The sequence below is a fragment of the Buteo buteo genome, chromosome Z (assembly GCF_964188355.1).
Source record: "Buteo buteo chromosome Z, bButBut1.hap1.1, whole genome shotgun sequence".
In the NCBI taxonomy this organism is placed as follows: domain Eukaryota; kingdom Metazoa; phylum Chordata; class Aves; order Accipitriformes; family Accipitridae; genus Buteo; species Buteo buteo.
This window is the reverse complement of record NC_134204.1, coordinates 84301161-84329110: the sequence shown is the minus strand read 5'-3', so window position 1 is coordinate 84329110 and position 27950 is coordinate 84301161.

Genomic DNA, 27950 nt, shown 5'->3' with positions numbered 1-27950 from the left:
AGATAGAGATAAAAAGAATTTAAAATAACAAGGCCCATAACCCATACATTTGTGTTTCTGTGCTCCAGTGCCATTTCTGACAGAGACCTGAACATTTATCCAATGGCTAAGGTGTTCTTCCGCTGTTACATGGATATTTCACAGCTGCGTTAGAAGCCTTCATTTCACTGCTAGTGTTGTATCAGGTTTATTCAATTTTTCTGCATGGAGTAATGTCATCAGCAGCAAATTATTTTTACAATTCCCACAAGAAGCTGTTGAGGTGTCAGTAAAGTATATCACACTACTATTGTGCACCATGTAATAAAGCTCTTCAAGTATCTTAAAGAGGAGTAGGTGGGATAAAAGTGTAGAGGACAGTGGCTGTCCTGCCTGCTTTAAGTGATGGGATAGGGTGGCTTTCCAGCCATAAAGTGCAGCAAGGAATAACTCTGCTCGTAAGGCATGACTTCCAGTACATGGGGTCCACTCGGTTCATATAATGCACCAATTTTGTACACCACCTGAGCATTCACACCTCTTTGCTTGTGCTCTTCTTTTTGGATTTTTTTCCTGCAGTCACCACTTGCCTGAGGACCTGCCACTCTCAACCCCTCCTCCAGGCTTATGGTTGAAGAAATTTTTTGAAGACCTGCATCTGTCTTACCCTTTTCAAATTAAGCTCAAAGTGCCATTTTTTGTCCTATACTGAACAGATGACTTGGGTTATTCCTGTAATTTTCATCGGGAGGGATGGGAGCATTCATATTTAGCCTGCGTTTGCCCCAGCAGTCACCCAGCATGGGCTGGAGATGGGTGAAATTTGGCAGTGGTCGAGGATGTCCAAAACCGCAGTTCTACCTGAGTGCTGAAGTCTCCTGTTGAATTTTGCCACAGAGGATTACTTTGCTAAAAAAACAGCCTTGAAAACCTGTGACCAACTTTGTCGTGATCAATGCTGAGGATAGTACCATTTACTGCAGTGTAAGTAGAGCTGCACAACACATTGTATAGGAAAGCTGATTAACAGTCTCCTGATTTACAAACAATGAATCTTACTTTTATTCTCATGTACACTGGTTTTATGTCAGTGTAACTCTATTGATAGGGGAGGTTACTCCTGATTTATACCAATCCAGAGCATCCGGGCTCCCTTATGCCAGCTGTTTTCAGAATGCTCCAGAATAAGTTATCTAAACTAATTTCCTCCCCGCCAATTTCTTTCCTCTAACTTAAAAAGAATGATTGCAGAAACTATATTTTTTGTTGGATTGTTCTTTCAGTGTTGTCTGCAGTTAAGAACCATCTCACTAAACAAGCTGTAATTACTGCAAATTGTAGTAAGCAGTGACAAGTGGCATGCTTTGGTAAAGCTGGCTAGTGTTAAGATGGCCTTTAAGGACATTAAATAGTGAATTTATTACTTTAAACCATGTTACTTCAGGTTTGAGAGTACTCAAAACATGGAACACAGCTATTTCATGTAGTGTAGAGTGGACACAGGTAATGAAGTGATTTATGGGAACATACAAGTATGTTGCCATGCAGCTTGTGTGCAGTCAACCCCTGTGGAAAGCTGCCATAGCCATAATGTGCTCTTGAAGGGGGTCTGTGTTTAGCTGTCTGTTCCTGAAGCTTCTAGGAAGCAAAGGAGCTTGAAGTAGCGCCATTATTTGTAGAGAAAGGCTGAGTTAGGCCATTTGTAGATGTTTTTGACATTTATTACTCATACTTCTCCTTTTTTGAACTTAAGGCCTATAAAGTTGTACTCTCAGGAAAGTACATTAAGTTTACAGAGAGAACTTAGGAAATATGCTCCCAGCAACATTATTTAAACACTCTAAAACATTTCCAAAATATTTTGATGGGAAGTACATCATTCGCTGCGAGGTGGCGAGGCGGGTGTAGGGACTGGGTCACCTAACCGCTGTGCATCACGTACGAGTTGACTGAGGAGCCCTCAGCTGAGCACCAAACTATCACCAATCTTCTCGCAGCAAGTCTCTGTCTGTGCGCATACTGACCACAAAAGTTATGATGTTACTGCACATCCCTCCAGTCAGCAGACTTCTACACACCTATGTTTGTCTAGTACATAAACATGGCATTAAAACATCTGTAGAGCTGTGCATAAAGGCCAGTAAGTCAGTTAGGAAGTGCCAGAAGGCAGGTTGTTCACTGTCCTTAATCTTACGTTAACTCACACTTTTGCAGCTGGCCTATGGTGATTTCTAAAGAACCTTGGTTAGGTTCATTAGAGCAGCCCTAAAAGAGATAGGCCATTAAGTCTGTGATTTCTGAATAAATTTCTAAATAAATAATTTCCCACAATGAATATTCATCGAATAGGCAGAAAAAAGGGGAAGCATTTTAATCTTTCTTCAGTAATGAAATCAGAAAATCATCTGAGATGAGGAAATGACTGTCTAAAACTGGGTATGTTGTCTGGGACCGTGCTCAGTGGTGACAGACATTTTCAGGAGCCTGAGAACATCCCAGCACAATGCAGGGGAAAACAGCAATCTTTGGTTTCTTAACTCCACCTCTGCTCCGATCTTGGGTTTGGTATGTCAGTGTAATTATTTGTTCTGTGACAGAGACTAAACATAGAGCAATTCTTCCCTTTTACCATTTGCCACAGTAGTGGCAATCTTGGAGTCATATTCCTTCTGTTGTGATCATTGGCTTTTAATTTTCTCTTGGTGTGAGAACTTTTGAGGACATCTGAGGCGTACAGCTTCTCTTCCAATCTAAACTTCTCTTTCAGAAAGTTTTTCCCTTGCATTGGTTATGTCCTGCCCCTTCCATCATAGCTCCTTGGAAAATACACCTCCATAGAGCAACACAGGTTCAGGAGGCATTTTTAACAGAGCCTTCCGGGAGCATGTGCTCAACCAGTGAAGCTCCCATAGTTACCCCAGCTTTAACACTTGAAAAGTCTTCACACTTTTGAGAGTTCTGTAAGAAAAGAGCGGGTGCACTTTACTTTGACAAAAGCAAAACCTTCTTCTGCTGGACTTTTTGCCAGTATGAACTTTTTGCTTAAATGTGATTGAATCTGAGCTTCTGTGTGCTACCTGGCAAAATACTACAGGAGGGAGCATTTTAATGGTATTACCCATATAAATGCAGAATATGTAAAGTATAAGATATAATGAATGTCAGAAAAAAAGGAGCAAATTTAGAAGAACATTGTGAAGCATTGTTTCTAACATACTGTGCAATGTGTAGCTATAAAAAGTTTTCATCCTGCTCATCGCTTTAAATATACTTGAGTTACACTTGAAATGAAGATATAATGTCAAAGGTATGAAGGATTTAGGAGGAAATGCACCACTCCAATATATATTTCTAATCCCTTATTTATTTTACTTATTGATTAGAAATGCTTATTGAGTTGTGCAAGCTCCAAGAGTGCTTCATTACACAATAAGCGCTGGCTAGGAAATGTCAGTACTGATCTGCCTTGAATCTTTTCATGTCATTCTAATCCTCCTCCAAATGCTTTCATAAGCTTCATCTCACTCTGTGTTATTTAACTGAAGATCTTTTTTTATAAAGCAGTTTATCATGCTCAGCAATTGTTTGAGTGAGGGATCTTGGCCAGAATAAAGCATAGCATACATTCTGCAAGCACCTGAAATGCTGTATTTGCATGTTATTAGTAAAATGTTCAATGTAGTCGTGCCATTACTCAGCTTGCCAAATGGATTTATGAGGAACAGAGGGGAGACCCTAACTTCTGAGCCCTGAAGAAACCAAAATAACATCTGTCCTCCAACAGCACCAGGTATCATTTAGGAGGGAAGAACACTGAAATGAATGATTTTCCTCAACACTGTGTGGGAGATTCCTCCCTTGGAAAGCTCTCCTTGTCCATGGCAGCCATGAGAAGAGCAAGATTGACTGGCATGGCTTCCTTTTCACACATTACAACAGTTCTGGCCATGTACGTTCAGCATCTTGTTATTTTTGTTTGCTCCATTCTCATAGCATTGGAGCCATTTTTTAAATTTTTTTTTTTTTTTTTTTTTGATGCTGTGTGTGTCCTGAATGCTTGTTTGAGCTAATCAGAATGAAATTGTTCTCATTTGGAATGAATATTTACAGAGAGTAAGCTTTAAGGGTTAAGTCAGGATTTGGGTTTATTTTCTTTTCTTTTTCCTTTGTCAGAGTGTTAAATAGGCAAAATCAAGTTAAAAATAGTACTAAACCAGTTATTGCTTTGTTGATTGCATTTTGTGGCCAGTATCACATGCAGAAAAAAGGCTCTTTAGAAATAAACAAAATCTGGAATTTTGCTGGTAGATCTTATAGCTATGTGAAAAGGAAAAAAAAATCTGAGTACCCACAACCTTCACCATGGAGGAGGTGAATCCCTAGGCTTACCTGAAGAAAACAGCACAACTGGCAATGTCTGCTTCAAGGTATATGAAAATTGTCTGATATAACAATTGTATGCAGCATAGCTTTTTGTCTGTCTTCAGATGCCTAAAGGTGTGGATTAAAGAGGAACCCCTGCATTTCAGGATGATGGGAACAGAACTGTCATTCCATTCGTAGTCTCAGATCATATATTCTTTTTGGTCTTGGGAAGCAGTCATGCAGCCTCCATTTACAAAGTGTATTTATCAGCTATTTTCTGATAAAGCAACATTTTATTAGAAAATGCCAGCTCATCAAACCCATACTACATGATTAAAATTACTGAAATAAACTTTACCTTAACTCATGTAGCATTTTCATGAAACTGTTGCTTACACACCTGGAAAATTACTTCATCACCAGTGTTGTGGTTTAAGCCCAGCCAGCAACAAAGCACCATGAAGCTTCTTGCTCACTCATCCCCCTGCGGTGGGATGGGGAGGAGAAAATATAAAGAAACGCTCGTGGGTCGAGACAAAGACAGGGGGGGATCACTCACCAGTTACAGTCATGGGCAAAAACCAGACTCAACTTAGGAAGAAAATAAAATCAATTTCATTTACTACCAATCAAATCAAAACAAGGATAATAAGAAGTAAACCCAAACCTGAGAACACCTTCACCCCACCCCTCCCTTCTTCCTGCCTCAACCCCACTCGCAGTTTTCTCTCCCTCCTCCACCCCAGCAGCGCAGGGGGATGGGGAATGGGGGTCGGGGTCCGTTCTTCATGCCTTGTCTCTGCTGCTCCTTCCTCCTCGAGGGGAGGACTCCTCACTCTTCCCCTGCTCCACCGTGGGGTCCCTCCCATGGGAGACAGTCCTCCATGAGTTTCTCCATCGTGGGTCCTTCCCATGGGCTGCAGTTCTCCACGACCTGCTCCAGCGTGGGTCCCTCCCACGGGCTGCAGTCCTTCAGGCACAGCCTGCTCCAGCGTGGCCTTTCCCATGGAGTCCTGGCCATCTTGGGGGGCATCTGCTCCCCCGCTCCCCTCCACGGGCTGCAGGGGCATCCCCTCCTCCCCTGCTCCTCCTCCTCTCCTTCCTCACTGACCTCGGTATCCACAGAGGGGTTCCTCTCACAATCCAATCCCCCGACTCACCACAGGTTCCCCTTCTTAAACCTGTTCTCCCAGAGGCATGACGACCATCGTTGATGGGCTTGGCCTTGGCCAACGGCGGGTCCAACTTGGAGCCAGGGGACCTCCAAGCAGTCTCTCACCAGAGACACCCCTGCATCCTTTATCCCGCTACCAAAACCCCACCACACAAACCCCAAAACAACCAGCTTTATAGGTCCTCACTCTTGAGGTGTGTTTGGTGGACTTTTCCTAAACCAAGAACTCAGTGCTCTGAGAAATTTCCAACAGATAACCCAAAAAGCATTTGATCATCAGCCTGTCCATGGTCCTTTTGGTCAATCTGGCTGGTAGCCCCAGATCCTCTGAGGTGGATAACCACTTTTAGCACTAGTGAAAAAGACAAGCGTATCAAATTTTACTGAGCAATTGCAGGGTCTGGGGAGACATTTTATTTCAGTCACTTTGTTTCATTGCTCAAATTAATAAAAAATGGTTTTAGTGTGATTTCAACCAAATGATATTTCAAAAAGAAACAGCTTTTCTTGCAAATTGGAAACCAAGATTTCTAGGCAGGTCTGCCTAGCACCAGGTGGTCTCTACATACTACTGTGACAGTAACATGTTCAAGTTGCCCCAAGTTCACATTGCCTCAGTGTTTGTAGTATTCCCCAGATGAATATTAAAGAAATATTTGCACTTATTAGAATGTGTGAAGACAGAGGTAGCATTGTTTAATTATCTAGAGCAATTGACAAGTTTAGTAGGACCATTGCATTTATTATGGCTTTCTCATAATTGTAAATATTATTTGCAGAAATACAGGGCAGCTTATCCAAAACCTAGGATTTAATTTTTTTTCAGTAGAACACATCATCATCATGTTATATTTTATAATGCTTTATACTACAGTTGTGCAGTGTGTGCTGACAGATATCCACAAGTTAACAACTCTAACTAGACTGTAAGTATGCAGATAAAGGCAACTTGGGATTGTTTGTCATGATAAAATGATTCAGATTGTTTAGACGGATGAATGAAACTGTCTTGGCAAGGGGCATTGTTGCTTCCACGTACTTGAATAAACTTCTGCACGCTATCTACAATGTTTGATTACATTCTGACTGTGATTAAATTTGTCACACAAAGTATTTGATCTACAGTTTATTATACATTTGTGATGATGTAATCGATGACAGGCTGCAATGATGGTGGGTCAGGTGCTTCATTATGAAGGCTCTACACATGGAAGGATACACATTTGAGCACTGGGAGCAAAGGGTTGAAACTCATAAGTCCAGCTTTGCTCAAGGCCAGTTCTTACTGACAACTAAAGAGAGACCCACAAAGAAAGGTAAACCACTTAAATTGTTTAGGTGCCTCCAAATTTAGGCAGCACTGGAATAGACTTTTTTAATGAATCCAGCCTATAAGCCCTCTGTATAGACTGCCTTCTATAAAAAGAGAATATCATTCCTCCATCTCACAAATATATTAAACAGTGAGAAATGTTTATCTACTGTGGTAAAGTATGTAGAGGTTGGAGGATTGCAATACTCAGTCATCACTGAATAGATGATCCTGCCTCAGATAGCTGTGCTACTGTTGGTGCTTCTCCAGCAACCACATTGCAAGAGGGGAAAAATGACCCATTGCCTAACAGTTTAGTTGCACTTGCCTTGTTTATGTTATACTGTTTCAAATTTAGAACAGAACTCTGCATACATTTACCCATTATTAATCCTCCTAATGTAGGCAGTTCCAATGAGTTAAGCATACAAGAGCTTGCAGTGTCCATCTGTAAAGAGTTCCCAAATGGATGCCTTATTTGTAAATAAATAAATTAAATACATCCCATATTTCAATAAATTTAATATGTTTGTTCCTATTATATAAGTCTGAGCCTTGGGAATATCATCAGGGGGTTCCTATCTCTTCACATATTGTGCCATAGTCTCAGCTTTTTAACAAAAGCTGTCACCATCATAACATGTATTTATTACAAGAAACAAGAATGAGGCAAAAATGATTGTAAGAAGTTGAACAACCTCATAATAACCTTCACAGGGAGATGATCTGCAGAAATAACATCTCCTAAACACAGTTTCTCAGACTGCCCCTTGATTTCTCCATTGCAGTAAACAAGCAGGTTTTACCTTACGTTCAACTGGCTGTGGGTCCCCCCCACAGACTTTGTCCCACAGAAATATAATTTAAACTGAAGAAAAAGTTTGATTAAGTAATTCCATTCATCTCTGAGAAGGCAGATTAGGCAAAATGGCTCTGCAGAGGTCAGCTTCATTGTCCATCTGACTACTGGCGTCCTCTTCAAGGACTGACCAAGTTTCAGTATTCTTAGGCATCTGGAGTGTCAGTGCATTATAAGATTGTAGAGGAAATAAATAGAATTAAGTATGTCTAAAAAAACCTAAACCATGCTGTTGAAACTAACTTTGCGCTAAGCAGGTTGATTTTCAACTGCCCAGGCTCAATATGGTCCTAAGCTGTAGCAACCCAAGCTCAAAAACACGCAGAATTCCCAATAGCTCTGGGTCTTGCCAGCTTTTGCTTGCTCCATGAACAAACACTCGCCAAGGAAAATTCCTCTGACCCTCTCTTCACCTCCTGGCTTCAGGACCTCACTTTCCTTAGGGAATAATGTCAAGCTGAAATGCAACACTCAGGTTGTTTGTTTGTTTGTTCATTTGTTTGTTTTTGTGAAGCAAGATGAACACTAAGCAGTGTATGCCTTATCAATATTGAAAATACAGCACCTAAATGGGTGCTTTTATAAAAATGGGACTCATGGCAAAACTGCAGAACTAGCAGCAAAATTTTCCCGCAGGAGCACTGAGAGCAGCTTATTCAGTTGTCTACCCACTAGACAAGTGGAGATTTTGGCTGCCCTTCTAAAGACACCCCCATTTTCAACTCGCCACCACTCCCATCCAACAGTAGTGCCTTCAGTAAGGAAAGTCCAATAACCATTGTCTGTTTCATGGGAGGAAAGGGAGGGCGTTTTCGGTGGAGGACCCTCAGCAGTGGAATTAATTTCTTTGTTGGTCCAACAGAGCTCGAGTGTCCCGACTTTCAGGGCACATCGCCAGCTGAAGCCTTCCTAAGAAAAGAGAGTAAATATGATAGGTTAAGCCCTTGTTCTAGGAGGAACTGGCAGTGGCTCATATGATAAAGGTTGCCTAATACTTTCCGTTATAAATGCCTAAACCTTTCCATTATAAGCACATATTTTGAGAAGCTTTCGGTCTACTACTTGAACCATGATTATTATACTTCTGATTATATTCATATATGTATATATTTTCTTTTCTTTCCTACCCTCTTTTGATGGCAAAATGTGAATTGATATTGATGGGCAAGGATCCTGTTGTTAGGTTTTTCACTTAGTATTATTAATAATGATGTGCATTTTAAGGCCTTTATTGCTGAAGGTGATATACCTCAAGAACAGGAAGCAGGCAAATTTGGTACCCCTTGAGATGTGCACCAGCCACTTTTGTAACCAAGGTGCCAAGAGAGGTAACTAAGCCAGTCAGGTTGTGATCCATGGGAATGGTCCTCATGGTACGAAATGCATATTAGTTAAAAAAAAAGCCTATGGACACTTACACTATATGAGAACCAGGTGATCTCATCTGGAAAAGAAACTGAGTGGCATGCCTATCTTCTTTGTTTCCCTCTATTTTCAACGTTGTCCTGGTCAACAATATCATGGTTGACATTGTCCTGTCAACAATGCAATTGCTCACCACCCACTGACTGGTGCCCAAGCAGCGATTGGCCCCTCCCAGCCAACTCCCCCAGTTTATATACTGCACATGACATCCTATGGTATGGAATATCCCTTTGGCTTGTTCAGGTCAGCTGTCCTGGCCATGCTCCCTTCCAGCTTCTTGTATACCTGCTCACTGGCAGAGCATGGGAAACTGAAAAATCCTTACCTGAGTGCAAACACTACTTAGCAACAAGTGAAACATCAGTGTGTTACCAACATTCTCAAACTAAATCGAAAACACTCTGTACCAGCTACCAAGAAGAAAATTAACACTATCCCAGCCAAAGCCAGGGCAAACATATATTATTTTTCTGCCTGCTTGTATTTCCTAGGCAGATCATACTGTTCTATCCACCACACTGGACTGAAAGATCTTCAATTTGTGAAAAATAGACCCATGTTCCAAGGAGGTTTGGGCTCCAGGAAAAAAGGACTACTGGAAAATCTTTCCAGTGTTTAGAAAGGAGGGCTACAGCAAGATGATGGGAATAAATATTCAAAGCCATTTCATCTTTATTTCTAGAGTCTGTCCTCTTTCTTTTACTGGAGGAACTCCCCTAGTCCCAGAAAAAAAACAGCTGTATATTCTGCAAGGTACAGTTTATGTGCCCCTAGGTCTTACAAGAAATGACAGTGTCCTTCTTTCACAATTCTTCTGCTAGCATTAGTCCAATACTTCCCATGATCAGAGGGAGGCAATCACAGCAACCCATGAGTGGCCTCCTGACATACATGAACGCTCATAAGAGAATACTTTCATTCACAGTCCATTTTAGGGCTAAAGTTGAGCAGACGCCACCGGTACCTCTATTTCTATAGCTTTATGAAATAATGTAGAAACTTTGCAAAAAAAATCATTCATTGAATAATTTTTTTTTTTAATTTAATGTCTGAGCTAGCATATTTATAGCGTTCCATAAATAAAACGACCATGAAACAAAAATAAACACAACACTTGAAAGTAAATCAGGCCAGTGGTTTGGTGGCAACTTTAGAAGTGGGTAGTGGGCATATTGTATGGATTGATGTTTATTTATGTTTGACACCCTCAGTCCGGAGGTAAGCTATAAAATATATTATTTCTTCAGAGGTTGGTTTCATCAAATATTCAGACATGAGGTTTACTGAGGTAACTGTCCCAGAGTCAGTCATGGTAAACATTGGGATTAGAATCTACATAATTTTAAATGTTTCCGTTACGAATTCATTCCAGGATTCAAAGATGCCATAAAGTGGACATAGGTGATTTCCACAAAAAATAAAAGATTTTCCTGCACACGCACGCGTACATACACACACACACAAACACATTTAGGTTTTGTACTGGGTATTTTCAGCCAAATGGAAAACTCATGTTTGCATCCCAGACACTTTTCTGGTTGTCTGCAACCTCTGACTGAAGCAGAGGCAGAACAGTCTTTTTTTTTTGTTCCTGCAGGTTACTTTTGCCTAGCTCGAGGGCTAAATTTTTTAGAAATTTCCTACTATTTTGAGATTATTTTCTATATTTGTCAACTAGTTCTTAAAATTGCAAGATTACACCCAATGTACTTTGCAAAAAAATGCTCATCAAAAAGAAAAGACCTTTAATTCCAGTTGCTCCTGGTCTCCACAGCAACATGTCCAGATTCATAAAAATCTGAATTAACCCAACTTGCTAAAGATTCACCCCATTAGAGGAGAACTGTATCACTGCAAACTATGCTAGGGAAAATTGCATGTGGGTTAATCGTACTTTAAGAAGCACTGAGTTTAGCACATCCATGCTACTGCAACCCTGGGTTCATTTCTGCCACAGCCATACAGTTTTCCCAAAAGCCAAGTTCAGAGAGGCATTTGGGTCTACGGGAGATATAGGGAGATGGTGGAGAAGACCTGGTGTTCATGGCATTCATGGAAAACAAAACAAAATGAGGTCATCTAATAGCTCTGTTGAAGAGAGCATAGTAAATTAATATAGCTGAAAGATTGGTGAGTTCTGTCTCATTTTCTGAAGAAAATGTTGCAGGCAATACTGAGGGGCCAGGGCAGCGCTTTCTGCAGTTGCCTCCCCCCGGGATCTTACAGGGTGCTGGATCAGGCCCTAATTATTTGCTTCCAGAGACAGGCAGCCTGGATGCTTTCAGGCTGCACTTCCCCAGCAGAGATGCTCATGCTTTTGCCTCCTCAAAAGGCCTCTTTTGCACGCAGACAGGGCCATCTTTGATCTCAGCTGGGGGTCCACTGTTAACTGCTGCTGGGAAGCGGTTTCAAATCAGCAGGTCAACCAGATCTTTTGAAGATAAAGCCATTTATTCAGCAGCTAGAACAGCAACCACAGGCAGCCAGAGGAGCATAAATTTTATGTCTGGTGTTGGCCATTAAAACAGGGCTTTACTGTTTGTGGTCTCGAGCTGACTCAGTAGCACCATTGGAGCGGTGCGGTGATAAATGCGTATTCATCGCCGTTGTATAATTTCGTTATTGAAGGACGCGTTCGGCGTGGCTGCTTGGGGGCGGACGTGTGACTGCAGGTCCGTCCTGGCGCCATTGTGTCACTCGGCATAAGAGGGGTGGGAAGGCGAGGGGGCCGTGGTGACAGCTGTGATGGATCTGCCTGAGCCGGAGGAATGGACGTTTTCACCCCAATTTATGGATCTTACAGACAAGCAGCTCGGGGGTTAACATGTGCTGGCCTCTGCTGCAAAAATTTAGGAAAGAAGGTAAACGTACCCGTATCCTGGACTGAAACTCTACTAATTAAGCTACCAATGCTTCAGTGAAGACTTTCAACAGCACCAAATATTCTTATAATGTAGGTGATGGCATATCTGTGCCAGAAACATAGGGTCAGATGCTCACTTGGTTTGTCTCCAAATTAAGTTGAGTACAGCTGCATCGTGAGCATTTATCCCTTATTGCTCAGAATCAGGATATAACCATGATTTATAGAAAGAAGTGGCATTTTAAATAGTTACCATGAAGCTTGTGTTTTGATTCTTGGCATAAATGGCTTAAATGTGTAGCTCTCGAAGGCAGTCTTACATATTTGTGAAGTTCTAAGATGAGGTGGCTTCTAAGTGTGCAATATTTAGTAACAAAATAAGGCAGCTAGTCTTCTGGGATTTTTTTTCTTCTTGTTTATTTTTTTTTCCATGAGTACAAGCCAGATGTGAGAGCCTGAGAAAGACTGTACTATCTTTTCAACCCTTGCCATAGGCCAAAACCATTCAGTCTTTAAGCAGATTACATCCTGTGGAAAGATACTTTTGCATGCTAGACATAGTGTTAATCCACAAGAAGATTATAAAAACTGGTAAATGAGCAGTGAAAAAAAAAAAACCCTTCCCATTCGGATTGTATGTTTTTACTACAATCAGGAAAGTAAAGCAGGGCTAGGAGGAAATTAGGATTCTCTGCAGGTACTGTTAGTTTTGGAAGGTAGCAAGCGCATGGCCATGTCATTAGAGACTGTATTTTTGCAGTCCTCAAATCCTTTAACAAAATTACATTTGGCAAGTGGAAGCACAGTGTCCCCTAAACACACAAATATCCTTTCGGTGGCTTTTCCAAGGTGATGTTTGAGAGTGCTCTCTCGCTGTTTGGCGGTCCTGTTCCACCAGCAAGGTTTAATGGAAGTTCAATAAAAAGCATATTCTGATGTTCTGTAACATGAATGTAAGAAAACCTGCTGTTGTTGTGGTAAACGCACTGTCCACAGATTTATTAGGAATGGTCTCATTCCTGGAAGCACCAGCTATTCCTGTAACTTACCACCACCAAGTTTTTTAACCATATTCTCCTTTCACGCACACATTACAGAACGGAAAGCCGTGTCTGTGCTCCGGCCGCTGGGATCGGTTCTTCGTTTGTTATTGGATCGTATCATTTTACAGTTTGTCTTGTGTAAAGGGCAATGCAGAAAGCTGCTGAGAGTTTAGCTTCCCACGCCTGTTGTTAACGGCTAAGCTTTGTAACTGTAAAGGGCTTGCTTTAAAGTTTGCATAGAAGTCATATTTTAACGTGTAATAAAATCTACAATAAATCACTGAGGCAAGGAGAAAACAGGGAAAAAGGATGACAGGGAAAAGAAATTTTCTTTGCTCCATCTCCCTGTGGACTACTGGTATTTTTAGAAAGGGTGGGAGCAGGACTGTATCAAGAGCGGGTACAGTGTGCACCCATTCCTGGAGCATCGTGCTCCAGCCCAGTTCCAGGTACTCCATGTACTTCGTGGAGGAACTGTGTGTCAGCTGTGCAGACAGAGGAATGAGTCAAATGTGTTTCTCATCTTTTAAATCTGTATTTGACAGCCTAAGTTGACTACAATACACAGTGGTCATCCAAAAAACTAGTTCTGGCTGTGACTTGAGAAAACTTTTGAGAAAAGTTGAGTTTCTTTATCCGGTATCATCACAATTAACATGAAACCATATCACAACATGCAATTACTGCGTGTAATGTTAGAGTTTTATAATGGTAGCTCTCAAATTCCCTTCTTCTTCTTTCCTGATTTACATGTTTTCTCTTTCAGCATCTAGCTTAGTGAAGAGTGAAACCTTCAAACCACCAAGGGGAAAACATGGTGTGTTCATGCCTCCATATTTAAGAACCGATCTATGAGTAGAAGTGTGAAATCAATGACATCAACAGCAAAATACTCCAAGTGCCACTTTCTTTTCTCTGTTTTGCATTTTTGCATATAATCAAGGCTAGAATTACTGATTTCAAGATACCACCAAACACCTTCTTACAAAGGTATCTGGTATATTGACAGGTTGTTAATCTGAGTTGCCATGTTGACATTTCCTAGATAGTAGAGGAACAGTATCAGGAGTGAAATAAATTTATCCAGGAAGACACTCTGACATGCTTTTAGTTTATGTTTGACAAAACAATAGTATTTTATTGCAAAAAGTCCCTTTATGTTTATAAAAATCCTGATGTGTTTTATACTGCTGCTGTATCTCATACTTTCCACATTTTTTCATTTGATGTTTCATTCTGGTTTGTGTTAGGATACCATAAATTGTCCCTTGAATTAGTCCAGCTTCAGAGCTTTTAACTGCTGTTACTAATGTAAGAAATATTACCCCATTCATAAATCATATTTCAATTGGGACAAATTAATTTCTTACCTCTGAATCTGTAAAACATTCTGAAAGTTTAGCATCTACTCCTTACAATGCTGTGTTGTCTTTTGGATGAGACATAAAGATGTGAAAGTGCTTAGAAAAGTAGTAGTCTTGTGACTTTTACCTTTCTTCCTTGATTTAAGCTTTATTTGTAGAGACCAGACAAAAAATTGAAATATTGGATGTAACTGCTACTCACAATTCTCACAAATCTTCAGAGAAGCATTTCATATTCAAATTTCATGACCAAGATCTTATAATGCACAAAAAACCACTGCATATAAACATATCACATATTTAGGAAGCTGAGATGAGTACTCAGTGCCAGATTTTCAACCATGGACATAGATCTTTTCAAACAGCATACTGCTAAGACTGTAAAAAACTGTCATCTCCTGTTCTCAAGCATGAAGGGATGGGAAAACCTGACCATTCTCACTTGCAGATTTATGACAAATATGCTTTTGTTCAAAAGCCTAATTAATCATTGTCAATAGCTATTATTTGAATTAAACCATCACATGGAAGGTCAAGTAAAAATTAAGCCCATTTTTTAGGACTCATACAATATGAAATTTATGTTGTCTGGATTAACACTGAAAAACAAAAACCATGCAAAGGATAAGCAAAGAGATGGATAATAACTTGCCCAAGCAGCTCAGCAAACTGGTAGAGAGGCTGGGAACAGAATTCAGGTCTACTAGTTTCCAGTACAATATCTTCTCCCTAAGATCAGGCTGGCCTTGAAATTCCCTTCAGGTTTACTGAAGATTTTCTAAATCAAGTATCTTGAAATATTTGTGGTCCCTGTGGGAGAGAGGAATGTTGGCCACCACATGGAAGGCCAAGATTGCTGCCCCAAAGACATTAGGATTAAAAATACTAGTTAAATCATTAAGTCCCCCTGCAACAAATATACTAAGAAAAGCAAGTGAGGGTTCAGATAATTTAGAAGATTTGCTTGAAATTTATGAATCACGTGAAGAGTGCGTTTAGACAGAAAAGCATACTTAAGGCTTAGTGTCTGATAGGTCTTCCTCAGTTTCTAAGTGCCTTGGATTTTTCATTTGGAAACCTGTAATATACATGTAATATACATATTCAGGAAAAGTGTTTGGACTTTTTTTTAGTTCAAGTGTATTGTTACTTTCATTATAAATGCAATTCTTCAGTTATAGTTCAGCCATGAAAATTTTCTCAAGGCTATAACCTAGCAAATAAAATCTTAGTTTGGGAGTCACAATAAAAATAAAATTAAAAATTACTTCAGTGTTTTCTAGTGAAGTGAGTAACAATTAAAACTAATAAAAATACTAAGAAAGGACAATACTTGTTTAAGCTCTGTATATTTATAATCAGTCTAGACAAGTATAACCTCTTGAATTTATCCATGCCATATAGTTCGGAGTTTTGCAGCCACTCTCAGCTCAGCTATCAATGGCAAAGGAAAATAGAGAGAAACTGGCTGAAGAGTTCCTCTGGTATTTTTCAGAAGATGTGGCCCAGTCTTTAATCGGAGAGTTTACATGTCTGAAAGCAAAGCAAGCAGATGTCAGTAGTTTCCATTTTGTTTTCAGAAAGACTATCATGAGGTTTTGTAGTAAAACAAGCACTTAATGCTGGTAGACAACAAAACTTTTTATGAAACACCTTAAATTGTGTTTCAAACATTAGAAATATCATTTAAACAAAATTAGGAAAGCTGTTTGTTTTTTGTGTAGTTTCCTGCTTTGTTGGTGACTGATAGGTATCAGTTTAATATTTTGGTGTGATACCAACACATCTGCATTTCAGCACTCCTGTACATCCTCTTGAAGAAACGGCATCTTATTGCCATAGCGTAATCACAGCAAACAAGCTTTCCCCTGGGTCTCTTAGTGCTTACACAGAAAAGTGGCCTCTTGGTCTTTCTCCAAACACCCAAAAATCCGTTGGCAAGTGAACAGACGAGGACCCTTGCAGCTAACAGCGTTCCCACCCAGATGTGAATAGTTGGCTCGTCCTCAGCTGCACCAAGCAGGAATCTGTCACCTGCAGCTGAAGCAGTGCAGGTATTCAGATCCCTATGTGAAATACCTGTTCCCAGGGTTTCTGCAAATTTTGCACGGTGCAGCTCACTTGCTACAAGCCTTGCTGCATCTACTGTGAGCAAACAGGCACCCTGGGGCTGCCAAAGGGTTCAAAATCACCATCAAAAGCAGCTGACTGACCTCTATACCCTGCAAAGGGAAAAAAAAAAGCACCTTGGCTCAACTTTTTTGCTTAATTTTTAAGCACCTTTAGCAGAATCTTTCACTGTGAGCAAGGTGATAGCTTCTCATTCAGTACATCAGACAGGTAAAAAAGACTGAAAATTGAGAGGGGACATGCTTAATTGTAGCCAAGACGGGGACGACAGAGGGGTATCCTCAAAGTGGCTCCATCCTGGGATGTAGGAGCCTTTAGCAGAGCTACCAGTTAGATGTTCCCTCTGTTAGAGTCCAAAAACTTTTCCTGAAGGGATATAATGATGCCTTTTCTTTTAAAAACAAAAAAAACAACAAACAAAACAAGCAAAAACCACAACAGAAAAGAGGTTCGCTAATTGCTTAAGTACAAATAGAAGACGAGGTGGTAGGCTCTCCATTACACAAAAGCTCAGTGATTAGAGCCCTCGCTCAACATATGGGAGACCCAGATTCAATTAATTTCTCAGCCTCTGAGGTTTCCAACCCGTATCTCTCATGAGGGTAGCCGAACTGTCAAATTATAGGCAATTTGCGGTAGGAGGGAACAATGCACTCATCAGGCTGTGCTGGAGCTGTTCCACTGGCTGTTGAACGGTGACTCAGTGGGCCAGGGAGAAACAAGAAAAAGGGTCAGGATTATCCAGCACAGCAGCTGGGGTTTCTGTCCCAGAGCACATGCCAGTCTTGCCCTGTTCTGGGATTATTTACATGACTTTTCCAATGGGTCTTTGGTTTCCTATTGCACTTCTGCCCGATGAACGGTGGTGATGCAGCTTTCAACTCATCCAGTTTCTGTGGGTTAATAATCATCATGTGTTCAGCCAAAACTCGTTTTCTTGTGCCTACAGTATCTGAGGTTTCACGGAGGTCTTGATCAGGCCCCATCTGGCTCAGCTTCATGTGCATGCAGGCAGCTACAGCAGGGCTCTACAGGAGTCTATCCAAAAGCTGCTCCTCACCCAGCTGAAAGAAACGCAACCAAAAGTAGCAGTATTGCAAGGGGTGTGCTATACGTGATTAATTATTTAGATCCTATATTTACTCTACTTTTTTCATTAATTCCAGTTCAAGGGCTTTAGTGCATATATGCTGGCATGTAAAGAGTTAACAAGACATATGCAGGTATTATATAGTTGTTGCTAAACTATATACAAGAATATGGAGTGAGTAGGAGAGTAGACCATATGAAATTATAAGATCACAACAACTTTAATACTGGTTTCCTAAGAACCTGTTTCTACAGTGCATTTCACTTTGTGAAAGTTTATTCAGACTTGTAGAAATTACATTCAAAGTATGACTATTCTCATTCTGTAGTATTTTTTTGTCCACTTTGCAAGCACTTTATCCAGGTAACTGAGTGTATAAGACACATTCTAATAATTTTCCTTCTTTTTTGTTTATCCACTGAGCTTTGTCTCCTGAATCAGGCTTGATCAAATTGTAGGAGGACCAGTGTGTGGGGCATTGTGAGCTGCTTTAGAAAGCCATTGAGAAGGAAAAAAAAAAAAAAAGTTATTTATACATTAATGCATCAGTTAACAGTCAAAAAAGAAGGACCATTATAAATATTAAGTGACATTCCAAGTGTAGCCTAACTTTAATTCTTAAATGAGCAACACCATTCAGGAAGATCTATGTTTTTTTAAAAAGATTAGTCATTAAATTAGAATTTTAAAAAAGATAAATAATATTTAAGTAATATTTGAAAGACTAGGTGTGATATATTTGAGGGTCCTAACTTTTTAAGCCCTTCACCAACTCATTTCTAAAGTGAGTCAGGTAACAACTGTATTAGGAAGAATGTAAATGTGTGGAAAAATGGCACAGGCTGTAAACTCAATATGGAGAGTGGGAGGGGAAGAAAATTAATTTTCCCAGTTACTGTTTCATTAATCATAATATTATTGTTGGCTAATTCTGCCTCCCCTTCCTTCTTATATCTAAAGATCTTCCACTGCTCCATGATGGCTATATAATATATTTTTTATAGTCTTGAATAATGACTTCCTTTTCTTTTTAAAGTCATGAGTTATGGAAGTGTTGCACTTGATTCCCCGATTTTTAAAGGTCATTTACTTATTAGGATTCTATTAAAAACAGTAAGAGACAATTAAACATAGCAACTATCCTTACTTCTCCTATTATATTTTCTTCAACAAATAATATTTTCAATTATTTAAGTAATCTAGTGCTTTTCTTTGGTTTGGGGGAAGGCCTGGATACACAGTATTGCTTGAATTTCTTTGTGCAGCACCAAAAGCAGCAGATAAACTTCTTGTTCTGCTATGGGAATAGTGCACATAGTCCTGTGGAGTCTCCTCAGTGCTACCTCCCAAACACTGCTATTATTCAGTAACAGAAGAACACGGTGAGGATTAATTTGCTCTGAACGGCTTTCTTTATATTAGTGGCTAAATAATGCATTTAGGCTAAGTCCTTGGTACAAAGCATGAACTGTTAACTCATATTAAGCAACACAATCATCTCACTGACATTTGGCTCTCTACCTGTTATTTTGTCTGGGTTTCCCTCATGGCTCTAAGATCTTCCAGCTACTTTGTCCCTAAATGGTAAGAAAGGAGACCGCTCAGAAGTAAATCAGGTAATAGTTCTTTGCTAGCCCATCTGATAATATGTACTTGTGATCTTGGCATGCTTCTTAAAGAAGGAATGACTTTGTGCAAGAGCATTCGCTTCTTAAGTTGGATGGTAAAGGTTTTCCTAAAGTTACTGCAGAGCAAATAACAAGTCAAAGACCTACAAGTCAACCTGGTCATCCTGTAGTTTGTCCAGTAAGCCATTTATAAGGTAATAATCCCATATTTGCTGCTGCAATAGAAGGAAGAGCAACACTCCTCCATGACAAAAGAATCCACCAAAAAGCCTTTTGGGAAGGCGGAGGGGGAAATTTTAGAAGCATTGGCTTTGAAAGCACTTTCAAAGGATTTTAAAAATCTTTCTCTGAAAGCTGTATTTTGACACCTCCGTTGTGCAAAACATCATGAAATACTTGGTTTAGTTCCTTGTGAAGTGGTTGGGAATATGGATTGCTACCTTGCTGCTTTTATTTCAAGAACTACTGTTTCTTGGCTTGGTTCCTTATAACAAACTGGACTGGCTTCTAAAGTCACCTCTATTTTATATGGCCGTGATTTATTTTGCTTTGATGGAGTCACTTCAGATTTTGCCAGTGTAAAGGAAAACAGAATTCAACCTAGAGCAAGAAAAGGCTATTAAAGCTGAAACAACAAAAAAGGGTCTGTCTCCTCCTTTTTTATGTATATTCCAGAAGACTGAATGGCACAAGACTCTATCTACTCACGAACTCTTGCCCCACCACTCTCATACTACATCCACCTGAATGTACCCTAAGAAAGTTTCTTATGCAAATTAAATCATGCCCTTGGCCATGACTAAAAGCATTTTAATAGTCCCCTCATTCCTATTTATATTAACAGCAACCCAGACTTGTCATCTCTGTCCTCTATCAGAAACACTTTGAAACAAGCACTCTATCTCCAGTCAGCTCCAACTGTCTTGAGAAATTAATCTCTGCAGATGTCTCTAGTGGGCATTCCCAATAAAGTGAAGTTAGTCTTGGCTACTGAAACAGCGTTGTGGGATTGGAAAACGCTTAGTGGAATTAACCATAAATTAACATTGTGCATCTTGAGGTTTGGGTTCAAGTACAATTAGTTTGAGGGTCTTGGCTTACTCCTTGCTAAATATTTTGTCTGCTGCAAGGAGTAGAAACACAGAGTTCCACTGGAGCAGAATAGTTTGTGGTTTCAGTGGAGATGCAGACAGAGGGTGGCTAGGGTCTTCAAGAAGAGTGGAAGAGGAGAGGGCAGGCATAGTCACTTTCCCCACTTTCCTTGTGGCAAGTCACAAGTGGAGCTGAATGAATAACTTGCATTGTGTACTTTGAACTTCTAGTATGTCCATAGGAATTCACACGTTTTCTGCAGTGTATTGGCTGTTTGACACTACTTTTTTTTGCCCATACACATATTTTACATTATAGAACTAGTATTAATGAGATTATAAGTGTGTCACAAAGTGAAAAAGATTGGATCTTATCTAAACAGTACATGGCTTTGACCTCTTCTTGAGTTTTGTTTCCTGTATTTGAAGACTCATACCTTCCATACACTCTCGAATGCCGTTTGAAAATGTCAGAAAAAAAAGTACTTGCTGATCTGCACATGACTTGACAGTTGGTATGTCTACATGTATGGTTACAGAACGAGACACAGGCTCCTCTATGCAGGATCCAGATCTAGTATGGAAGTTCAGCCATCAGCGTGACCAGCCGCCCCTGGCAGAGCACAACGTTAACCCAGGCGCACGTCTTCTAAAGGAACTGGGTCTAGCTATCTCAAGCAAGTACACAATGAGAGGTTGTCCATATGCAACTCAGCTACCAAGTTATCTCATCCTCCAAAAACCTGTCCCTGGTACTTTTGCTGACCAAGGGTAATTGTGTTTACGTCCATGGTCTTACCTGCACAGGTACCTGCACAGGTCCTTTCAGAAGTATCAAAACTGACTGATAGACTTTTTAAATGTGGATCTTATAAGGCCTGAACAGATGCTTTGATTTTGATACCACAACCTTATTCCTATATGGCCATTCTAATATTTTTACTATAAAATAAAGTATAATGATTAGTAATCCATCATTAGAGCAACACATGAAAATAGATAGTGGTGATTTCTGCTAACATCTTATGTGGTCTGGCAAGTGATCTAGATACTATGATTTAGCATACCTAAATTCTGTTTGTGATTTTACTGTTCATCTTAACTGTGTGTAACTGTTGTGCCTCTCTTTCTTCATCTCTGAAAATGGAAAACCAGTAATGAGCTCCTGACATCTCTGAAAGAGTTACTGTGGCTGTCTAAACAGAATTTTCTATATAATCTATCCATCTATGTATCTCTTAATATTTAGACATATATTAGCACAGTTTGTTTCAAGCACCGGATTTTCATCTTAAAAAATGAAACGCGTTAGCACAACCATAAGTAGACACATACGTTTTAATAAGAACAATATTTGGTTGGAAGCATTGGGAGCAAGAACAAATTCCCATTTACTAGATCTGTGTTAAAGCAGCTGAGGCTTTCATCCAAAACATGCCTTTTAAACCTATGAATTAAACTTTATGGTTTTGAACATATTATTCCTCTCACATTATTATGCTCCTTTCTTTGTCAAACACCAGGGAAGACAAATCTACCAAAGCCAAGCAGAGAAAGCAGACTGGCTTTCTGCCCCCTCCAACTGTAACATTTTCTGTGTTCATATCCTGTTTCTTTGACCTTTATTAAACAATTTGTGAGCGTGACCCGGTCCCACTGTCGTCAGCGTTAAAACGTCTACTTACTGCACCACAGCCAGTATTTTCACCCTAGCGTTTTGCTCTGCATTAAGATGGAAAATGGTCTCTGCTGGCATGAAGTCCAAAAGTCCTCTGGGCACCCGGCTGCTGTTTGCAGCTCACGTGTGAAGCACCACACGTGGGTCTGGAGGCAAGGTTTTTCTTCTCGTCTTGGTGGATTACACAACCTTATTAAAGCCGGTAAGTGTCAAGTTTTGAGCTATGGGCTAGACAACATTGCCCAATAACCACAATTATAGTTTCCAAAATCTGTTGTTCCTCATTTGTAAATCACAGTGATTCCTGTTAAGTGATACCATGCATGCCTGCACAAGCCAGCGGAGAACCACCTCTTGCCAGTATGTCCAGGACAGCCTGTCTTTTTGTGGCCTTTGGAGAACAGTTGATCCTAATTCACCGGGAGAATGAATCACTACCCATTCGACATATGCTTTTGTAGCGGGTTTTGGGGTTGGGTTCTTGAAAATACAAGCATGTATTTCCTCCATTGCCCCTGGCGCTCCTGCCCGACACGGGCACTTCGGCTGCAAAACTTGAAGAGAACAGGGTGGAAGTGCAGAGTCCATGCCTGCAGTGCTTGCAAGCAGAGGCTAGATGGGTGCTTAGGTGAGGCGGGTGATTTTTCTCACGCCGTGCACGGCCGTGTGTGCACAGCTCACTAACCAGGGGAGGTGGGTGTCAATGTGACCCACAGGAAGGCTGGACGGTGACAGACATAAATAGAGCTGTCCCGGGGAGGAATCCTAAGGCTCCCACCCACCCCATCCACCCAGACCACATTTGTCTCCCAGCACAATCCTGTGCTCCCTCCCCTCCTGCGGCAGCAGCTGCAGTCCCTGTGCCCCTCTGAGGGCGATAGAGTGAGCAGACTGCATGAAGACATCCACGCTGCTCTAGGGCCGGCTGCTAGGAGACACCCTCCCACCGGAGATGGAGACCATCCCAGCCCTAACGTCTTAGCATCTCGCTGCAAGCCAGAGAGGCTCCGGCATTGTGGGAATTGGGCATTTCCAAAAATAAAACAGAAAGATCTAAGAAACTGCGTATTAAAGCAGCATTCCAGGCCCAGATACTTGTGTGTCCGGCTCCAAAGCATCGTACGGAGAGAAGGGTGTGGAGTTGCTTTGACCACCTGTCCCTGGCGAAGATCAAGACATATGATGATGGCTTATGCCAGCTGTTGTTTTCCCTCTCTGCTGCTTGAATATCCTCGTGTCTGGGCTTTGCTAACCTCAGACTGCCGCTGTTGTGCTACTGCCCTTGTTATTTCTCACCCTTCACAAGCTCACGAAGAAAATGGTGCTCTTATTAGGCGCTGAATTCCTCCAAGTATTACATCTCTGACATAAATATTTCTCCTTCACTCCCCTGTTCCTGTAACTTTGAGTCTTTGCAGACATAAAAAGCTGGCAATAGAAAGGCAGAGAGGTGGAGGTGGGGGAGTGAAGGAGAATAAAAAGAGGATCTCATAGTCTTTCTGTTTCTTATCCCTCACTTTATACTTTCTGAAACATGTCACATCTGAAAAGCATTTTGCTTAACTCCTGTGACCGAAAAAGCATTGTATTGCTGCTATACTCGCCTCACTATGGGGTTTAGGGGTTTTTTTTGTATACCACAACAAAATTCTTACAAATATTGAGGGAAAGGAAAGCTGGAAATGAACTTGTAGCCAGAATTTGTTTAAAATATAGCAGCTGCTGTCACTGCTGGTGTGCTCGAGCCCAAGCTTTAGATAAGCTCTTTGATACTGCGCTGAGGTAATCCAACCACTTTGATGCAGCATTACGGTGATCAGGCTCTTAGATACCGTTATTAAAATGATCTAAGCTTTTTTTAATGCTTCACAGAGCAGTGGCCAGAGCCCCAAGTTCAGCACCAGGTTACTCCAGGTGCTTAGATACTATACTGAAGAAATTAAAGGTTTCAATGCAGTTCAAATTCTCTCATGATGCACTGAAATAACCCACTTTCTTCCCCCTTGAAGTGCTTTGACAGGTTATTGATCTGGTGCAAATTATTTAACCCCCCTACAACATGGTGATGCAAACCTCTTGCTACTAAACTCTCTGACAATAGGTTGCAAAGGTCTAGGATTTTTTGTAATTGTCTGCGGACAGTCAAATACGTGAAAGCATTTGTTATTCTGCATGCTTGACAAATACATTCTTATAATACATGACAGATGCCAATACTCTGCAGTACTATTTTTAAAGAACTGATTAAAAATTGCTTTCATTTATAAACATGTTGAACATGAAAACTGTCCATCTAAAATAAGACACAGCAGTCATCATCCTACTGATTGTGCCTAAGTTTACAAATCACATCAGCCAGATAGCTGAAGCAAGAGAAAAGCCTGAGGCTTGCTACATAGCTCTGCTGTAGCACAGGAGCCAAAGTGGGCTCCAGATCCCTTTTTTTTCTAGAGCAGATTGAAAACTGTTTCCATCTCTATATTGTTTTATGTTTTCTTCTTCATTCCAAAATGTGCTTATAGCCTCAGCAATGATCTCCCAAAGTGTCATGCTGGGATGCTGAGCTCGCTCTCTGATTTACATGACAGACGAAACCAGTTTACAAGGGAAGCACTTGGATCAGCTCCTTGGCTAGTGCAAATAGGTGATGTGGCACTTCCCTGACTAGCACAACCTCCCAAGCAAATGCCCGAGATCTAAAAAGTACAGCTGAGTACAACCTAATCGATTTGCAAATGTACTGAAACTTTCTGCATAGTCCCAGTGTATAAAAGTTAAGGTGGTTGAATTTCAGCCACACTTTATAAACATAAGTGTGTGCCTCATCCTCATGCACAGTTCTGGCAGTCACACAGATCTGCTGATGGATGTCTGCTCACAGGATTGAACTGGTTCCTGTAATTTAAGTCAAAAACTGAATCACCATGGTCCTAATTGGACTCAGTATCTTCAAGGTAAATGCATTGCGAAGTACACTTTCTGTATAAAATAACCTTTGGAAGATGAGGCTGGATTTCAGATAGCTCATTCCAATTTTTTAAAACACACCTCATGTTGTGGTTGGTTATAGCTTAGTCGCAGAAATAAATCTTGTTCTTGGTTCTGTCCACCTTCTAGAAATACAGCTATTTACCCTCTTTCTTTTTCATTTTCACATAATACTTTCATATTTAGAAACTCATTTAAAGTGTTTTGAAGTTATGAGCTATGGAGTTGCATTATGCTAGACACCATTACCCTGCAAAATAGAGAGGTTGTTCTTACTCCACAGTGACTCTTATTATGGAAAAAAAGGGGAGAGACCAGCAAACATCCTCCAACTCATTTCCTGACAAGCCTAAATGATAATCAGAATTATCTAGTTTTGTGCAGGAAAGGAAGGAAGAGACCCCTTGGCACCCTCCTTTGTGGAAGCAATATCTTGGTTTTCTTCTTTCCAGAGAGCACACGTCTGCCTCGACTGAGACCCAGCTCTTTCCACATTCCCTGTCTTATCAGTGCTAACACTTTCTGTCTATCCTAATATCAAAAGCATTTTTCTGCTTGCAGTTTCAGCATTAGTTTCCGCTATACTACCTTGGTCTGTACTGTTCAGCTGCTGCATGGGATATGGCTGTTTCTCTCAGTAGTTCTCATTAGTTCCTCCTAGACCTACAAAAAAATATTAAAAAAAAAAAAATATTTGTGATAAACTTTAAATCCATGACTGCTCAGCACCAACTGTGTTGTTAACCAGAGTTAGAGAAACACTGGTAAATTCAGCAACACTCATGAATAGAAAGAACCTGAATTACAGAACTTACTTGTGGAAGAAAAATTAGTATTTTAGCCAATCAGTTTTAAAATTAGATTTCTTTGCATTTTCCCTTATGATATCTTTACACCCAGAAAGAGTACTCAGAAACAAAAATGGCAATTACCAGCACCGGTGTCAGAAAGAAAAATGCTTGGGATGTGCTGAGATATTAACTGGGCTATATAATTTCTGAGAAACCCTATGTGGGTTCTGTGGCAATTAAATGTTCAACTGTGTATTTGCATGTGCAAACTTAGGTTTTGTGGAATAATGTGTATTTTTGCAAAAAGCACCCTTTTTGGAGATGATCTGGGTAACAGAATAGAGGTTGTCAGCTTTTCTATTTGATTTTGAATTTGTTCTAACTTCTGTGATAATAGACGTGATCAGCTAGCTAGAAGCACCTTGGAATTTATTTAAATGAGCAGAAATGCTCTACTCCTTTTGGTATTGCCAAAAAAATTGCAAAGCAGTGGAATTGTAGGTGGGTCTACTATCTTTATACATTTCTAGAGTACAGAAACACACACCGATATATACCCTGAAAAGTCACACATTTCTTCCATCCATCTATAATCCCGTTATTCTATCAATCAACCATTTCTGCTTTTTTTCCCCCTGCCCCTTCATTTATGAAAGTGATTATATTGTAGCTGGAAAAACAGGGAACTTTGAAAGTTTGTAAGAAACTAGAATAAACTGCATTTGAAAATCTGGGAAAGTCAGGAGAACGTGCAACATATTTTCCCTTGATAAAATTGTGAAAAGCACAAAAGTACTCTTGAGACATATGTGTTTCCTTCTGCTGAGTGACAGCCTTAAGGACAGTACATGTGAGAGAGAAGTTTTAGAGGTAAAAATATTTTTTATTTTAACTGAGTAGCAGAGAATCAGGGGTGTTTGAAGCGCATGTAAATTGGCAGTACAGTCTTTGTCTTTCTATATTATTTTTCTCCTTTCTCTCTCCTGTGCACGGGTGGATTTTGCCTTTTGTCTGATTGTTCAGAGCCCTGAACCACCCTCAGAGCAGAATTAGAGGTACAAGACAGAGGATTTTGAAAAATCGTAATAAAGACTAAAACCTGTGTGAAAGAATCTTCTAGAGATCTAAGGATATTTTATATCTATTAATTGTCCCCTGTACAGGTGTCCTCAAAATACACATTTAGCATCAATTGCTTCCACCAGCAGCATTGCATAGATGAGAATTGCATGCTTGCTGATCTGGTTTTTCACTGCACTGATGCATTTTTCAAAGCTAATTAATAATTCTGCTGAATAAGACACTGAAATATATAACAGTTTGCTTGCATGTTATTTAAATGGGAAGGAAGAGCAAGGCTTATTCGGAGAATTCAATGGAGGTGGCGGAGGTGATTTCCTTGCTCACACCACAGATTTCGGTGAGTGTCCACATTGTGGAAGGAGGGGAGCACTGGCACAACGGTGATACTGACAGGCAACGAGATGGAGAAAAAGGCCTACTACTGGTGGCTTTGACTGAGTGAGAAGAAGCAGTCATGAAACCTAAAGGAAACCAACAGCTATCGAAAGCTGCTGGTGATTTGAAGATCAGAGCTTAAGCTTGTGGGGTTGTCAGAAAACTTTGTGAGAGCCATTGCAGAGGATAAATTATTTTCTAGGAATTCTGGAAGGAATTTGTATTGAAAATTAATGTCCATATTTATTTAAATATTTGTGTACTTGGCACAATCAGATGAAAGGAGGAAAGGGACATTAAGCATGTAATTAGTGGCTCAAGTTCTTGAAAACATCAGAGCAAAAGCATTTTCATTAGAAAGACAATAATTCAGTTTCAGGCTATAGAAAGGGAAGAAATAAGAAAAGAATGAATGGGGTGTTGAAGACTGAGGTGCCTGTTTTATAAGTGCAAACAGGAGATTTCCAAAAGGATAACAACAGGGCTGAATTAAGAATAATGAGGGCAGGAGGTAGAAGATGGTGGATTCAAGAAAGACTTGTGAGTTAGCAGGCAGGGAGTTGTGGCACACACATAAAAGCCTTCAACCAAAGTTGGATATATTGGATTAAAGGATCTATTGCTATGCAGTTCTTGCCAGAATAATTCTTTGATATTTGTTTATTGGAAGAACATTGTTGAACTGAAAACTGACATTCTGGATCCACTGTGA